Genomic DNA, 6198 nt, shown 5'->3' on the forward strand with positions numbered 1-6198 from the left:
CTTTTTATTCTGTCAGATTTCGGGATGAGTATAATTCATAAAATTGTGTATATTGATAAAAAATTATACGTGTATATAAATGTAGATTTTATTCATGTATGTAACATAGATTCTACATTAAAGAATCTGCGAATGTTACAATATATTACTATGTCATTGCTATATATGATGGAGAAAATTGGTTTAGAATTTAACAATAGCGAGCATGAAAAACGTAAAAGATCGCACGTGTACAAAAAAAGTTCTGAAAGTTTTCAAAATATTAAAAATTTTTGTATTCTTTTTATTGTTAGATATATTTGTTAAGATTACATATTTATTAGAGTAGGTATGTTGCACAAAACAACTTTCTTTCGCAGTAATCTTCGTAAAACAGAAAATAGCCACATAAACATATCTCACATATATCGATATTTCTACAATTTTGTGGTAGGAAAATATGTCGACGTACGTGCAATATCCTTTCGCGGTACGACCGTTCTGGAAAAGAGGCAACGCCAACGCGTTCAAGTTTGGGAAATAGGCTGTCCGGATAAAGGTTAAAGACGTTTGCGACGATAAATATGTGCAGCAGCGGTAGAGACAGATATACGACGAGCGTTACTTCGTAAAACATCATGCCGACGAACGAGAAGGAACGAGTGGTAGAGAAGGAAAATGAATTATTTCCGATACGTCCCGTCGCATTTTCAAAAGGGACGATTGTGTTTTTGACATCCTCAGTGAGGCCGTAATTAATCGAGGGATAAAGACGACGCCAAAGTTTCATTTTGGCGTCTTCACGCATCTGCGCGTGAACATCAACGCGAAACATTTCTCTATTTTTGCTTCCTTATAGAGGAAGTTTTGTTTTCGTGATAAATTTTTTTTCAGTTTTTTTATGCCAATATGTTTAGAATGTTCTAAACGTCGAAAAATCATATTTTTCAACTGTCCCGTATGTGTGTATGTGTGTGTATGTGTATGTTTGTACAGATTCCCCAGAAATTTCAAATGTTTACAACTCACGAACTGCTTGAGCTACAGCGTTGCATTTTGGCACACAAGTAAATTAATACAACACTTTTACTTACTGTCATTTTTATAAAAATTCATACAGTATTTTAGATTTTAAGGTAGTTTTAATTTTTCCAAAAATATCTGTGAGAATTCTAACTTCCGCAAATTTTGAGATATATTAGGCTAAATTTTTTTAAATGAATAGAATATTATTGAAGAATGATTGGTTTTGATTTTGATGAGAATTGGTGAAAGGGTTTGTTTTTTATAAAATTTTGAATTTAAAAGTTTTTTAATTTTGGAATTTTTTATAAATATTTTGTAATATCGTAAGTGGGGTTTACCGACTAATATTAATCTCAATATATTAAACAATATTATATTTATTATATTGAGAAAATGTCAAATTTTCATTCAAATTAAGTTTCTTTATTTATTATCTATTTTCTGTAAAGGTTATATAACAAAAAAGAATTAGCAAAATTATTAGCATATAATAGATTGGCTTTCTCATAGAGGAAGCTTTATAAGCGAAAAAAATGGTGAGAAAGCAATGTGCAAGTCTCTAATTTGCACATTTTTTTATTCTCTCTCTCTCTCTCTTTCTCTCTCTCTCTCTCTCTCTCTCTCTCTCTCTCTCTCTCTCTCTCTCTCTCTTCTTCAAAACGTTCCCACGCAACTCTAGTGCGGATAAAAGTTTTCCCGGACGTATTCGATGCCGTTGTTATATGCCGCCGTTTAATTGAAGAGCACACACAGTACGTTATCTGCAATCCCGCTTTTTGCGAGAAAATGAAAAATAATGTCGTGGCGCTTCCATTTTTTGAAATCTCGCACGGCCGAATGCAAATTACGCCGAGTTCGACGATACTTCGGCGTGAATAGTAAATTTTGCATTCTATTGTGATGGTGGACATTAATCTCGTCAGGTCTAAACGTAATGTATCGTTTCTCCCGCGATAGAACGTAAAACAGCCAACGTGGGCTGGCTATTTCTTTCCGATACTACGTGATCGCACGTAATGTCAATATAGTAATTAGAATCATAAAAGCCCGACGGAACGATTGCCGCCGAATATTTATTTAATTTTTTATGCTAAGCCGCGCTGTCCATTTTTCATTCCTTTTTCCCCATCCCTTCGCGGTTAAACCGTTTGAAATTTAAAGCGCTTGCGTTCAATGGCGGAAACCGAAAACAGAACACAATTGCATAAATTGCAGCGCGCGCGCTTGTTGCAGCTTGTACTCGCGGCAGGTACTCGCGTGTAACCACCTAATGTACAGTCATCAACGCGAACGGCGTTGGCAGATTACGGAATTTTAATTTTGCAACTTTTTCGAGCGCGACGCTCGAAAAAGGGGCGCGATTAATTGTGCCGTACGTTTGTCAGAACATGCGTAAAGATGTGTGGCGACGTGCGTGTGCACAAATACTCCAAATCGGATTCAGACACGTTCGTGCTTGTCAGACTTTTAAATCATCCGCAAGTACACACAGAAAAGTACAAACTAGCAAGTAAATATTCCAAGTTCCAAGTATTTTATAAATTTATATATCCGTAAATTTATACCACAAAGTCATCACAGGCATTACATTTACTCAAAACATTGCATATTCTGGATCTTAGCAAGTCTGGTGCTTCAAACAAGAATATTTAATTAATACAAGAATTCAGTTTTCTTAACTATGTAAAGTCTACGGAAGAGAAGTATGTACTTAATTAATATATAATATTCTTGAAGGAAGAATAAATTCTTGTTTTGAGCACAATATGATGAACTTTTCTAAGACTTGTGTCAAGTATCCCGGGAAAAAATACCTCTTATTTGTTCATATTAGTTCATATTAGTTTATATTAGTAGATATGTGATTATATATATGATCATATAAGAAATAGAAAATATAATCTTAAACAATATTATATGGCCATATATGAGAGTATATAAATATATATGGCCATATATGAGCATATATGATTATATACCCGGGAAAAAATACCTCTTATTTGTTCATATTAGTAGATATATAATTATATATGGTCATATAAGAAATGGAAATATAATCTTGGACAAATATTATATGGCTATATATGAAAATATATGATCATATATTCCTTAAAACCTCTTTAAGTATAACCTTATATAGCCATATATGGTCTTGTATGCTTGTATATTATCATGTCTGATCATGTAAAAGTATATTTATAAAGTTAAAGATAATCATATATGAACATATACTCGGATCTATCCATAAGTTTGCATAACTGTTTTTCTAGTATATTATTTTACTTGACAATCAAATTAATATGAGATATTATTTCTAGTTTCAGTTTACACAATTGCGTTTTAAGTCCGACAAAATCCATATTGGCATGCAGTTTAAAAAACTGAAAAATTTATTTAATAATAATTGATATTGTGAAATATTATTAAGCACCAAGATCCGCTTCTCGACCGAAAACGGCACTTCTCATTGCTTATGTTATTTTAAGTTTTCTTTTTTTTTCTAATTTTGCATAAGATACTTAATTTTTTTTAATTGACATTAATTTTTATTAAATATTTTCGTAAACAGTGAAATTACCTATAATAATTCGTGAAAAAACTGTTATATAATATATATTATAGTTCTTATAAATAAATATATTAACCCTCGGGGAACATACCTATTTTTTCGATCACGAAGAACACTCTGGGTCAAAATGACCCTGTGTACTTTTTGATCTGCTACCATTTTAAATATATTGATCTGATTCGCTTAAAAAAATTTTGAGATATACTTTAAACATCGTAGAATAAGCTGATGTAGTTTAAAAGTGTAGTTAAAATTATTAACATAGTCAAAAAAATTCGCGAAAAAAAATAAATTTTTTAAAAACGTGTTTTGCATAAAAAATCATATTTTTTTGAGTTTTTAATATTTTTAGCTAAAAATTTATCTTGATACTCTCAAGATGTACCTATACTAAAAAAAATAGTCTTATAGTGCAGCCTTAAAAAAAAGGTAATTATTTTACAAGTTGACGGAGGTCGTTTTTGAGGGTGAAAAAATTGTGTATTTTAATAGAAAAATTGTATTTATTTGTCAATATTCGTAACAATATTATATAAAAGTGAAGTTTATGAAAACAAAACATTTTTAAGTAGGGTAGGTAGTCCAACAATGAACCAGTAGTACACTATGAACCATTGCGATATTTCATAAATGTAATGTTGCTAGATTGTGCTTGTTGTCATGCAACGACTCGTATTTGAACCCCTCTTCGGCTTTCCAATCGGCCGGCAAATCGCGCGAAGGAGGGCCGTTTGAGGCCACATTTTGTGATTTTTGGGTGACAAACAAAATTTTTTTCGTAAGTTTTAGGTATTTTTTATGTTTTTGTTGTTATATCTATTATTTCTTTCATTATTCTATAATTTTGTGTGTATATTTGGCTTTATAATTCTGTAAGCAACTTTCTTCTATTGCATTATTTTACCGTATTTTTTGGAGATTATCGTAAAAAATGTTATATGGTCTACAATGAACCATTTTGTTTTTTACTATAGTTATAAGTCTTATTAAACTGACTAGTTGCTACAATAAATAATAATCTAAGTGAGAAAAAGTCTGATTAAAAATAATAATTTTGATTGTAAGCTTCAAATAATAAAAACATAACATATATAATTAAGTTAGCTTTAATTTAAAGTCATACTATCCTAACCTTACTTATCATGTCTTATAATTATCTCTTCCCTAAATAAACATTTTAAAACATAGTAAAACTAAAATAACACTAACAATTCACTGTATAAAACATGTGGTTCATTGTTAAAAATGGCTAGGTTCATCGTGTACACACCCCTGTACACAATGAACCATTTGACACTGTTTTAAAAAAATCGAAATTGTGGCTAAACTTTAAAAATAACTTATAAGTCATCTTATACAGTATGTAGCCAACTAAATTCGTGAACTGTATGCAAAAACACAGATCTCCAACTCAATAATAGAGAGAGATATAAGCTTCTGAAATGTACATGGTTCATTGTTGGACTACCTACCCTATTTTAAATTTATGCAAATATTTTTATACATCTTTACTCATCACCGGCGCAGTCAGTACACATGTAATTGCGAATGATCATCGCACATTGGACGCAAGCAAGAGATGGACATTGCATTGCAGTATACTTCGAATAAGCAACTTTTATTTTTTCACAGTACACGTATACACCTGCAAATCGACGCTTGGTACACATCTGGGTCAAATCGACCCACAGCTGACTTTGCATAACTGCCAAACGTCTACTGTTGCTTCGCTTTACGCGGGAAGCGTTTCTACCTATAGTCAGGACCTGAAACTACCGCCAGGGAGTCTCGGGTCCGCCAATTTCAAAACTGCTTTAGAGATATTTTCGACCAAAGTCGAGGTATGGGTCAAATTGACCCTGAGTGTTCCCCGAGGATTAATCGTATTATTTTGCAAACACATACCTCATAATTTAAACTACTGAAAATAATATAATCATATATGAACTTATATAGTCATATAAGATTATATATAATCAGATCACAATATTGTATCTCAAAGTATCCGATAGATGGCATTCGATGGGATCTGTTTCTCGTATTTAAAATTTGACAAACAGTGTTATAAGAACGGTATCAAAAGACAACACTGTCTCGCGCTATGGAGCGCACAATTTTTGTATCAGTTGTATCGCGGAGTCCATTCTTATAATAAAGTGGCACACTTAAAAAATAACATTTGAAAATAACAATTTTCTGAAACTTATTTAAATATATATATGTCTTTATATATAATCTTATATAATCATATATGACCATATAAGATCTTATCAAGCCAAAATTCATATATGAGGATATAAGATCGCTTCTTATATGAGCATATATAAGACATAAGCTTATATAAGACATTATAAGAGATTTTTTTCCCGGGATATCTTAAAATTATTATTAATAAAATATTCTTTGTTAAAGAAAACTATTAGGGGAGACCGGGGCGGAGTCGTCATTGCAATTATCTCGAAAGCTGTATGTTGTGTGAACTCGCCATTAATACTGTAAACGCGGCTTATGGTGCCCACGTGACCAACGGAGTTTTGTGAGGTTATGTGCCATGTTGTGATTCTTATCGAGGCAAACGTGTTTTCGTAGGTCAAAAGTAAAATTTTTTGCGCGTTGAAAATTTG

The sequence above is a fragment of the Temnothorax nylanderi genome, unplaced genomic scaffold (genome assembly GCF_030848795.1).
Source record: "Temnothorax nylanderi isolate EJ_2023f unplaced genomic scaffold, tnyl_v1.0 TNYL_tig0514_pilon, whole genome shotgun sequence".
In the NCBI taxonomy this organism is placed as follows: domain Eukaryota; kingdom Metazoa; phylum Arthropoda; class Insecta; order Hymenoptera; family Formicidae; genus Temnothorax; species Temnothorax nylanderi.